General features: G+C 48.9%; 1 protein-coding gene across 4 annotated transcripts in view; it reads left to right on the forward strand.

The window, feature by feature from the left end:
- The window catches only part of VDAC1 (voltage dependent anion channel 1), a 351,958-nt gene that overhangs the window by 314,895 nt on the left and 24,920 nt on the right, over nucleotides 1–12,143 (forward strand). The window contains exon 1 of one of the 4 annotated variants that reach the window (XM_073355582.1): nucleotides 11,373–11,467. The exons of 1 other annotated variant lie outside the window; for it this stretch is intronic. The gene's annotated coding sequence lies outside the window, so the exon portion shown is untranslated. Of the gene's footprint in view, nucleotides 1–11,372; nucleotides 11,535–11,687; nucleotides 12,018–12,143 lie in introns of those variants that run through there. 2 more of the 4 variants (XM_073355585.1, XM_073355583.1) reach the window with 2 other exon arrangements.

A 12,143-nucleotide genomic window follows, 5' to 3' on the forward strand; every position in this document is an offset into this window, starting at 1 on the left:
TTTAATTGATAGTTGGCACCCAGATGCCTTGCTGCTGTGTGATGAGTATGGCTCATGCTTTTACATACATAAAATAATATTTGTTTCACAAAACAAATGAAGATCCTAAATGCCTGCTGATCATGTACCGTAGTGCATGGGCATGTACGGGAACTGCAAGAGCTACATAAAAGCTGCAGTGACAGGCAAACAGCACACATACCTTTACTTGGTATCTGCAAGGGCATAACAGACCACCACACCTCTACTGCAGCTGACGTAAATGGGCTTCTTCTGGTTTCCATGAAGCAGCCTACAGAACAAAACTGCTTGGGCCTGCTAGGAGAGGTACACACCCATTTTGCGTGCTCCAACAACCATTTGTGCACACACATGAGGTGATTAGGGGACGGCCTGTGCAAATGCAGGAATTGCCTGTGTAGCCAGCTCCGTGGGCAAAATCAGCTGCATGTGCAAAAGTGAGTAAGCAAAACCAGAGGGCAGGGCAGTGCTGAAAATGTGAACCTCATTGTCACCTATGATGCTGTAAGACTGGCCAGTACCCAAACAACTGTGTCCAGACCTTTGGAGATGCAGAATTTATTGACCTCCTATAACATAGTTTACAGGCTCACACTAATTATACTACTCATCTCCCCTTGGGGTAAGAGGTTTGATCCTGTCAGTGGCTGAGAGGCTCATGGCAAGTGCTTGTAGGAGATCCACTTTTCAGGACTGAGCCTTAGGATTTTATAGCATATACATTACAAATGCATACATGGTAGAGAACCCACAGTTATAACACCTGTTTCTGCTGCAAGCCTGTTGATCTTATCTATACTGCCTTGTGTGAAACAGAAAACGGTCTCATTTTACTGGGAGGAGCTGGCAGGGTGAACTATTGCATTAGACTGCAAATGCTATCACCACACAATTCATAGGGAACCCCTGCCAGACAGGATTAATGCTCTGAGTAACTGGGACAAAGGCCCAGATACCAGCCAGACTTAAATCCTTCTTGATCCCAGTAACGACATCACAGTCTGTAATGAAACTCATCTGTCGGGCACCGGAAGGGAAATGTTAGCAACAGAATTAAAATGACATGAATGCATTTAAATGCGCAGGGCCTGATCTGTGAGTATTCCGTGATCCAGCCCTGCTCAGGGATGCCTTCTTCTGCTGCATCCATGTAACTCCCATTAATATTACAGAACGAGAAAACAATCCTAGTTTAAGGCCTGGAGGACATGCTTATTATTTCTAGTACAGTAGTGTCTACAGAGCCCAAGTAGATCAGGGATTCCATGTGCTAGTTGTTGTACAAACATAGTGAGAGTCAGTCCCCGCCCCAAAGAATTTACAATCTGTTTAAAACCAGATGCAACAAGTGGGAGGAACAAGTCTACAGGGAGGGTGGGGGTGAGGTTAACATTTTTTGCATAGATTAGTTATATACTACTAGAGAGAGATGGTTTATACTGATAAGCAAAAATAGTTTTAATCACTCCTGTTTTGTAAAGGGGCTTGAATCAGAAGCAGATTTTATAATAGGTAGGGCCTGATTCCTTGCTGCCTTGCATCTTGTGTCATTATGGACTCCTGTGCATAATAAGTGTAAAATGCTGCCAGATCTGCATGAGAATTCAAAATGTAATGCAGAGGAGAATCAGACCCACAGGGCCCAAATCTGATTGTACTTATGCCATGGATGTAGCACCATTGACTTCAGTTGAGTTACTTCTGATCTATACTGGTGTAAATAGGCCCATAAGCAGGCTCAGAATTGAAAAGGTGCATCTCTAAGTAATACAGTAGAGAGTTTAAAAGTAACTCCTCAGCTGCCATGCTAACTTACATAACCAATGGTAAATCAGTTCCAGATTTACCACTAAGGTAAGCATCCAATAAAAGCTGTCATACTAAACAAGCCTGTTGGAGGGCAAGATCTGAAGTATCTGACAGCAGAGCAGGGATTCCCCGACACTCCAGCCTCACTTGTGTCAATGACAAAATAAACAGAGATGCAACATTATCCAAACCACAGACAGCTTAAATAAATGAAGGACCTGTGCCTTTACAGCACACTAGTTATTTTTTATGAGCCTCCTCCATTTCAACCAGAGCTGCAAGCATAGATTTTTGTCCTGTGACAGTAGACAGCACAATCCTTCAGTTCAGCCAGCATTTAGTAGGATAAGCTGCAGTTCACTGTGTTTATTACCTTAGAAAAGAATGATGCAAATCTCTAGTTAACATACTGAGGGATTTGCTGCCACCTTTCGGTGGATGCATGTTATGTAAGTAGAGAATCAAGTTATTGTATAGTGTAGCTCTCACCCTTACTCACCCATTATAAACACCTGCTTTCTCTGCTCTGCCTTAGCCCACTGCCAAGTTCTCAATGCCCCCCACTCCACCAAGTAGCAGTGGGGCTCACCCCTCACTGCACCATCCCACACAGCTACCACCTTGTCTCTTTCTGCAGGCAGGGTCTCGGCCGCTGTGCCTCTGCTGGCCTGTCCTCTAGCGCTGGTCTGATGCCTCCTGGCAGACGTGGGGCAGTGCCCACCAGGCCAGGAAACAGGCAGAAAATGGAAGTTCCAAATTTGATTGATCACTAAAGCACTAACTTGATTTACCAAACTAACAAGAGTTCACTGGTGTCATGGCTTCCACTGCCTCATCTTCAGTGGCAACCTTTCCTTCTCCCCTGTTCAGGGACAGGCTGGCCCACTTTTACAGTGTTTGGGGCTTGATTACCATGGATAACTGGGTCCTGAGCACCATCAGATTGGGTTATGTCAGATGGTTCCTCTCCATCCCTCTTTCCACCCCTTTATCCTATGCCTCTTCAGGGACTCCTCTCATGAGACAATGCTCCTTGAATGGGTTTAGTCTCTGCTGGCTTTGGGGGCTTTAGAGGAGGTCCATGTGCATCATCGGGGTCAGGGATTCTACTCCCAGTAGTTTCTGCCCTCCAAGCCCAAGGGAGGGATGAGACCTCCACCATCTCAACAAATATATCACATACATTAGATTCCATGTGGTCACCCTAGCAACTATCCTCTCCACCTTGAATCACAACAAGTGGTTTGCTGCCCTGGACTTATCTGCACAAAATTCTCTGAAACTCATACATTCTAGGGGCACCCACCTTTATCCTGTTCCTAGGGCTCAGATGTAACCCTGTCAATTTAGTCACTCACCCTTACCTAATTCCTCGGGCCCAGGGTGTAATTTTCTGCGGGTTTGCAGGGCCTTTTACCAGCGAAAGAGCCTGTGATAGGGCCTTCAGTGGCCAGGCAGCCTAGCCGCTAGATTGTTGGTTAGGGGCTGGAGGAGGGGACCTGCTCTCCTTTCCCTCAGGTCCTGTCTCAGAGTCCTGGGCCACTCACACCCCTAGACAGGGGAGATGGATCTTGCTTCCAGTTGTGTGGGGATGGGGGGTGTGCGCACTCAGGACCTGTTGTCTGAGCTGCTCCCTATGTAAGTCCTTTAGTTTGGGGTGTGGCCCTGGTAGTCCAGTTTCCCCACAGTTGGGGCTTGGCAGTATATTCCCCTTCACAGGGGAAGACTTATTCGTTTCCAGTAGCTGCACTGGCAGGCAGGTTGCATCTGTGCCTTCAGGCAGACACACAGAACTCCTGTCTCTTTGCCAGTCAGCCCCTGACTGAGCCAGGCTCCCCTTCTTTTCTCCCCCTTCCAGGCCTGGCATTGGCTGCAGGTGTAAGGGGGCAGGGCTAGCTGAACCCACAGGTTTTCTTTAACCCCTGCTGTGCTTAGCATCATCTCTTTGCTCTTTCACACATCCCCCCCTCATGATCCCATTTGGGGTCTGCCCCTCCCTCCAACTGTTGTCCACCATCTCATGAAAAGAAGTCCACATTCAAATGGGCTCCCCCGGCCCGGTGCTGGATGCGGAAGGAGAAAGGCTGGAGAGGGAGAGGTCCCATCTCATGATTCGGGGGTTTGTGTCCTTCATGGCATGGAGCCAGCGGAGGGGGGTATGATCGGTAACTAAGGTGAAGTGTGTGCCCAAAAGATAATAATGAAGTGAGTCCATGGCCCATTTTTCTGCCAGGGGTTCTTTCTCGATTACAGAATAGGCCTTCTCTCGCAGGAACAGTTTCTTGCTAATACACAGGATGGGGTGTTCGTCACCCCCTACTACCTGCCATAGAACCGCTCTTAGACCTATGTCTGAGGCATCCGTTTGCAACAAAAACTCCCTGGTGAAATCAGGGCTGTACAAGACAGGTTCCTGAGAGAGCCGGGTCTGCAGAGTTTGAAACGCCTTCTCACAGGCTGTGGTCCACTGGATCCTCTTACAACTCTCGTTCTTGAGGGGATCAGAAAGGGGGGCTACAATAGAGAAGAATTCTGGGATAAAGTGGCAGTAATATCCAGCTAGCTCCAGCTTCTTTGAGGACGGCGTGGGGCACAACTGGAGGGCCTGGACTTTGCTACCCAAGGGTCGGATTATACCTTTTCCCAGTGTGTACTTAACATGGTCTCATGCTTCTCAAGGTGGGGTTCACTGTCAGGCCGGCCTCCCTGAGGGACTGTAGGACCGTGGTCACATGTTTCAAATGGTGCTGCCAGTTGAGACTATAGATTACCACATCATCTAAGTACACGGCTGCATATTCATTATGGGGGCGGATAATTCAGTCCATTAGCCACTGAAATGTGGCCGGGGCCCCATGCAAGCCGAAGGGCATGGTCCAGAACTGGAAAAGCCCGAAGGGGGTGGAGAAAGTGTTTTTTTCCCTGGACTCGGGTGCGAGCGGAATCTGCCAATAGCCCTTCGTTAAGTCTAAAGCGGTGATGTATTCTGCCTTTCCCAGCCAGTTGAGCAGTTCATCAACCCGAGGCCTCGGGTAGGCATCAAACTTCGATACTGCATTGACCTTGCGAAAGTCTATGCAAAAGTGGGTGCTTCCATCGAGCTTAGGGACCAGTACCATGGGACTTTTCCAGTTGCTGAATGACTCCTCAATCACCCCTAATGCAAGCATCGAGTGGAGTTCCTCTTTCATGGTCTCTCTAAGCTTCTGGGGAAGTGGCTTGGGGTTTTCTCTGACCTTAATGCCCGACTCCATCTGAATATGATGAGTTATCAGGTGAGTCTGCCCTGGTTGGGTTGAGAAAAGGGAATAAAAGGCGGTGATTAATTCTTGTGCCTGGCCTCTCTGCTCAGGCTTAAGATTGTCCTCAGTCTTGACTATCCCGGGGTTTGAGGCCTGCAGACCTAGTTTGGGCTCTGATGGGTAGGGTGCTATTAGTAAGCCTTCCTGAGCTTTCCACAATTTTAACAGGTTCACGTGGTAGATCTGTTGTATCTTACGTTTGTCCAGTTGCTTGATTTCATAGTTCACCTGCTCCACATGCTGGATCACCTTGTATGGTCCTTGCTAGCAGGCCAGAAGCTTTGACTCCGAACTGGGCAACAACAACAGCACCTGGTCACTGGGCTGAAACTCCCGGAGGCGTGCCCGTTTATTTAGCCGCTTCTTGGGTATCCTGGGCATGTAGGAGGTTCTCCCTGGCAAATGAACCTAGGACCTCAAGTTTCTCCCACAGGTTTACCACATTCTGTACCATACTGTTGGCTTGGGATGGTTGCTCCTCCCACATTTCTCGAATAAGGTCTAAAATCCCCTGGGGTTGCCACACAACTTCTGGGCGACCAAGTTGGGTCAGGCCCCCAGTGGGTACTGCTCCCCCTGGAAGCGCTGCTGGAATGTTTCCTCCGAGATATCTAGGGTGTCGAGGATCACTGCCTTGACCTGGGCATAGTCCTGGGCAGTGGTGGGGTCTAAAGCTCGCTATGCGGTCTGTGCTACTCCGGTTAAGTACGGGGCCAGCACTGCAGCCCATTGGTCTGAGGGACACCGGGATACCATGGCCACATGCTCAAGAGTCTCTAAGAAAGCCTCAGGATCATTGTCAGGCCCCATTTTGCAAGCCGGATAGGGGCAGAGTTAGGCAGCTCTGCTGGGGCAGCAGGTTGCAAAATGGAGGCCACCTGTTGGACCAGCTCCTGTTGCTGCTGCTGGGCTGCCAATTCACAAATTAGCTGCTGCTTGGCCATCTGTTGCAGGAGTTGCTGTTGTTGGTATGTGTTTTGCTTGGCCATCCATTTAAGTAGCTGTTCCATCTCCATTCAAGGGGTTGGACAGGGCTTCTTCTCCCTTTATCTCCCTCTCCTTTTTTTTGTTTTTTTGTTTTTGTTTTAACTCCCTTCAGCAGAGAGTGGGATCAATGCCCACATTCTCCACCATTTGTGATAGGGCCTTCACTGGCCAGGCAGCCTAGCAGCTAGATCGTTAATTAGGGGCTGGAGTGGGGGACCTGCCCTCCTTTCCTTCAGGTCTTGTCTCAGAGTCCTGGGCCACTCACACCTCTAGACAGGGGAGATGGATCTAGCCCCCAGCCATCAGGGACGGGGGGTGCTCAGTACCTGTAGTCTGAGCTGCTCCTTATGTAAGTCCTTTAGTTTGGGGTGTGGCCCTGGTAGTCCAGTTTCCTCACAGTTGGGACTTGGCGGTCGATTCCCCTTCACAGGGGAGGACTTACTTGCTTCCAGTGGCTGCATTGGCAGACAGGTTGTGTTTGTGTCTTCAGGCAGACACACACAGAGCTCCTGCCTCTTTGCCAGTCAGCCCCTGACTGAGCCAGGCTCCCTTCTTTTCTCCCCTTCCAGGCTTCTCATTGGCTGCAGGAATAATGGGGTGGGGCTAGCTTAACCCCTGCTGTGCCTGGCAGCCGTCTCTCTGCTCCTTCACAGAGCCTTACACAGTAATATCCTTATCCTCTATTTATTGACAATTACCAAGCAGAATTCGCATGCTAAGCATACAATGCTATGCTCACCAATCCTGATCAGGCAGGCGAACTTTCCCTGTTGGCCAGACAAGGTCAGTGTTGTCTGGATTCTGGTTGCTGCACGTCACGGTCATGCAGAGGATTCTTAACAGCTCTGATCTTAGGCTCTGTCTTGGAGGTGAGTTCTTCTTCTTTCAGGTCTTTCCTTTTTCTTATTCTTCTGTTCCTTCTCCTGGTCTCTTTCTTGGACCCCAGTTTATATAGTGAAACTCGAGTCCTGCTTTGCTATGCCTTAACCAATGATTTTACTAAAATTTTGCTAACCAATCCTAACATATTGTAACAAAGTTCTCCAATTAATCATACCCCACCACTTTAATTAATTTACACCTGTCAAAATTAATTATGTAACAGACAGAAACAATCAAAGAACCAGACAGAGATCATACAGAGAAACAATAGGGAAGTGGGGACCATAATGACAAAATAATAAAGAAATGAAGATTTCACAGCCACAATTATTGCTAAGTGGTTTCTTGCCAGACAGAATGCTATCAAACTAAGTTTTCTTTAACCATCTTAAGATCTGTTTCTTTATCTGATGATAGTGGGTGCTATTAGGATGGGGTCTCCTTAACAGGCCCAAGTCCCTAAGTAACTGTCACCTTGGAACATTAATACAAAGGCTCTGTTTTAAGAACAACTGGCCCCATCACTGTGCATGGACACTAAGGTCCATCCATGCAAAGCAGTTTACAGGGCTGAAGCTTTAATTTGGTATTTCGTATTGTGCACAGCTTCCAAACTGAGTTGCTCCTGGCAGTAAGCAAACCTAGTACTGTGGCAACAGTAGCTGTGATCAGTAAAAGCAGTGGCTGTCGCTTATCTCCCATCCACAGGCATTTAAAAAAACAAAATTTTACTTTGAATCCTGCACTCATCGATGGGAGAATGGAAGGAGGCTAGTCCTAACAGCAATATTTTATCCACAGTCTCTCTTTTACTCTCCCCCTTTCCTAAGGTTCTTTTTAGACATGCCCGAAGTTTTTGTAATGAAATCCAAAACCAGTTTCAGCTGGTTTCATGCTCTGTTAGTCAGCCAACATTTTTGGTTTGTATGTCAAGCAGTTTGGCAAGGTCTGAGAATTCTTTGGTGTGCCACATTTTAAGTAAATTCATCTTCTCTAATCTAATCTAATCTAATCTAATCTTTATAATGCACCCATCATACTAATATCTAGGCACGACCCACAATGGTGAATGAGAATAGCACTTTTCTATTTGAGAGGGCCATGATGTCCATAAGAAATTACTCCTTTTGACCTGAGCACTTTGCCAATATTTCGCGTCTTGCAGATTGTTTTCAGTAGGAGGAGAAATTGGTGATAGAGTCAGGTATTTCTTTGACGCAATCCTATTTATTTACAAAGAATGTGCACAAAGTCCTGTTTCACTGAACACAGTAGGATCAAATGACAGGAGGCAATTTCATTGCTCACACTTCTAAGCCTGCCTGTCCAGCCAGCCCAAGGTAGATTGCCTCTTTTTGGAACACCTCACAGTTCTTTGGGTTCGATTTCAGATTGGCAGTCTGAATCACAAACCATTTATATCAGTTCCTGTTCAGAGGGTTTAGCATGCACCAGAATGTCATCTAGGTATAAAACACAGGCTGAGAATGGGGTAGAAAACTGTTGTAAATGTCCTGTTTCTGGCTGGCCCAATTCCTCATCCAAGTGACTGACTTCTTCCACTGTGGTCTGTGACCCTTTGATTTCTTTCTCAAGGTGATTTTTTAGCTCCTTAAATCTCTTCTAGCAAAATTCTAGGTAAGAGGGAATCTAAAACTAAACCACCTATTTCGTCTCCAAAGGAGACAGTGACTGGGGAATTTCCACCCATCCAAAAATGGGGGCAATTGTGTTTGAAACTTGGACTTCTGTAATTTTACCAAGAATTCTGGATAGCGAGACAGTGGATGAGGTAATAATTAGTCTGGATTTCATTATGACTAATAATTGCTCATAAATACCAGGAAAGGTGTCCTGTGAATTCATTCTGTGGAAATTCCCTTTAAAGATGTGGCACAAATAAGACAAATGGTTTTAGGCATCTAGTTTGCAGTGAGCAAGTTGTCTTACCTCCAGCAGCATGCTGGGGGTAGCTTTTGAGCAAAAGGAAGATGGAGAGTGGCTGAAGCCTGCTTTAAAACCCAGGTTCTCAGAGGAATTTTAGTTGCTAAGGTTCTTGGGGGTGGGAAGTGGGTATGGATTCCTATTCATTTACTAAACGTTTCTGATAAACAGCAAGTATTAGAAAAGGGAACTACAGTGGAAAAACAAGAAACAGTGGATCTAGTAAATGCAAGGGAGAAAGGGGTGAAAGTGAGCTCCAGGAGTTCCAGTACAGTGCTGTGAATTTCAATGAGAAGCGGCTATGAAGCAGGCAAAGAGCAGCACAAAACCAGGAGACAGCAAGAGAAGCACTTGTAGTGTGGCCCTGAGAGAAAGCCAAGAGAGAGGGTTTTCGGCAGAGTGCTGGCTGCAAAGGGAGGCTTGGGATTGTGAACAAGGAAACTGGCTCCTGTTGTTTGCACCTATTGTGTTCAGGGAAATGGGACTTTGTGTACATTCTTTGTAAATAAACAACACTGCATCAAAGAAATAACCTGACTGTATCATGAATTTCTCCTTTTAATGCAAGGTCCCAAATATTGGCAAATGGCTCAGGCCAGAAATAGTAACAGTACCAAAACCAACAGCTTTTTCTTAGGTGGGGTTATCATTGTTTGTACTTGAAGGGGTAATGCTGTTAGGCTATCCTGCAGTGACTGGTCTTGGACAGCCAGTACATCTTGCCCATGGGGTGCTGGAACAATTTTTATAGTGGGGGTTCCAAGAGCCATTGAGCACCCCCAGTATCTCTACTTCCAGGGGTGCTGGAACAATTTTTATAGTGGGGATGCTGAGAGCCATTGAACCAACTGTAAACCCTGTATTTAATGGAAACTACTTCAAGCCAGGGGATGCAGCAGCACCCCCAGCACCCCTAGTTCCAGCATCTATGTCTTGCCCTGAAGGAAGCAAGACTTGGGTGATGCTGGTCTCTGATAGCAGGGAGTTCCTCAGCTGAGGGCTTTTTGAAAAGGATGCATTTCCTCAGCCATGGGAATTTCACTCAGGGCTCAATCAGTCCTAATATTCCTGTTAATCACCACTGGTTCTTATTCATGAGTTTGCTGGAAATGGTTAACAATGTAAATCTCAGTGATTTTATCTGTATGACTTTGGGCTGTGCTCCCCCCACCCCACACCCCAATGGTTGACTGGCACATTGCTTGTCTCCCTCTGTGCAGTCCTGCATTTCAGCCAGTCTGACAGCTCCTCATGGATGGACGGCTATCATCTTTCATTTGATGTGGCCAATAATGAACTTCTTATTCCTCTGAAACCGTCTCTGTCGCTGTTGACACCATCACCTGCCTCATCAGGGGTCATTGTTAACTCTTCCCTGTTCCCTCCCTTTCCAAATTCAGCCACTGTCCAAATCCTTCCACTTCTTCCTCCACAATATTTTTAAGATCTGATTTTTTTTATTTTCTGTTCAGATAGCTTTCTCCTCTTTTTCAGGCCCTGTTGTCTCCTGACTTGATTGTTGCAGCTTCAGCATAGTGGGTCTCCCTACACACACATTGCCTGAGTCCATACAAAACGCAGCTTCTAACTTTATCTTCCACGTCTGATCCAGCACAACCTTTCTGTCAAGTGTAGTGCTGACTACCATGCTGCGTACACTTAAGCATGTGAAAAGCTTTATTTCCATGAGTAACCCCTCCGACTTCAGGGACTACTGATTGGAGTGAAGTTACATATGTCTGTGTTTGCTGGATCGGGGCCTTAGATTGTAAAGTCCTTGGGGCAGAGAGCATATTTTCCTCTACATTGGGTACGATGCTGTATTCAATAAGTGAATGTGTTTCCCTTTCTGGTTCTACCCCCAGCACCAGGATACCACGGCTAGGTAGCAGACAGGGCAAGCGGCTGTGTCTTCAGTAAAAAACAGAAGCCGAAACAAACCCGCACCCTGTTGCCACTAGACCTACAGAGGACACCATCACCCGGGTTTTATTAGGTCCACGGTTGACCTTAATTTTTCCCCTTGAACGTGACAAGAGCAGGGGACGCTGGAATAATTTGAATAGTATGTGTGTGTGTGTGTGTGTGTGGGGGGGCCCTGAGAGCCATTGAACCAAACTGTAGAACCCTGTATAGGATGGAAACCCGCTTCAAGGCAGGGGGTGAGGCGGCACCCCCACTTCCAGCACCTGTGGACAAGGGCTAGCATGCCCTCGAGGACGCCCAGAAGCTGGAGGCGGAGGAGCCTTCTGGGAACAATCCTGCCCGCCCCAGGACTCTGCCCAGCACCGGCTCTTGAAACACGGGGAGCTGAGGAGCCTCCCGACCGTTGTCAAGCCCTGCCAGGCCTCCGCACCCAGCTCCGGGGCGAGCCCGCCCAGCCCAGCGCGCAGTCACGTCTGCCGGCCGCCAGGGAGCGCCTGAGCGGCTGTCGCGGGCTCCTGCCAGGCAAGGGCCGCCCCTTTCCCGCCCGCTGTCACTCAGCCCCGCCGCCGCCGCCGCCGCAGAGCCCGGCGAGCAAGGTAAGCGCGTGGGCCGGCGGCGGAGCCGCTCCGCAGCCGCCTCCCGTCCCGCGGCGGGGCTGCGGAGGTAACCGGGCGGAGGCGGGCGAGCGAGGCGGCGGCCGCGGCTGCCGCCCGCAGGGGCAGGCAGGCAGGGTGCACGGGGCAGGGCCGGGTGGTGCCGTGCGAAAGCCCGGTGCCATCGGTCGCGCAGTCGGCAGCGGAAAGCCAGGCCCTTGCCGGGGAGGGGCTCCCGGGAGGGGAGCCTGGCCCGCGCACCAGCTGCCCTGGCTCCCGCAGGACTCAGCCGGTCGCCCCCCAGTCACCGTCGGGGCTGGTGCACTCAGCCTGGGGAGCTGGCGCCGGTTTTAGGCGGCGCCCTCGGTTTGCCAGCCGGGAGCCTGCCCGCCGGCTCAGAGGCGGAGAGGGAGGGGTTTGCAGGAGGGTGTCGGCAGCTTCCTTCCCCACCCCGTAGCCCCCGGCAGGAGGTGACCTTCTCTCTGGGGAAGGCACGCTCAGCGCTGTGGTTCACCTCGATGCATTATCATTGTGCAGGCCCCGCCAAGAAAATGTAAGTCGGCTTCCTGGGGAATAACTAGGCTTGGGCTGGTTACATCTCAGTGCAGGGCTGAGCTAGCTGATGCAATATATACATTGTTTTCACAGCCAGGATGATAGGGCTATAAATATAGTGCCT

This window comes from Lepidochelys kempii, chromosome 8, assembly GCF_965140265.1.
Source record: "Lepidochelys kempii isolate rLepKem1 chromosome 8, rLepKem1.hap2, whole genome shotgun sequence".
Taxonomy (NCBI): Eukaryota; Metazoa; Chordata; order Testudines; family Cheloniidae; genus Lepidochelys; species Lepidochelys kempii.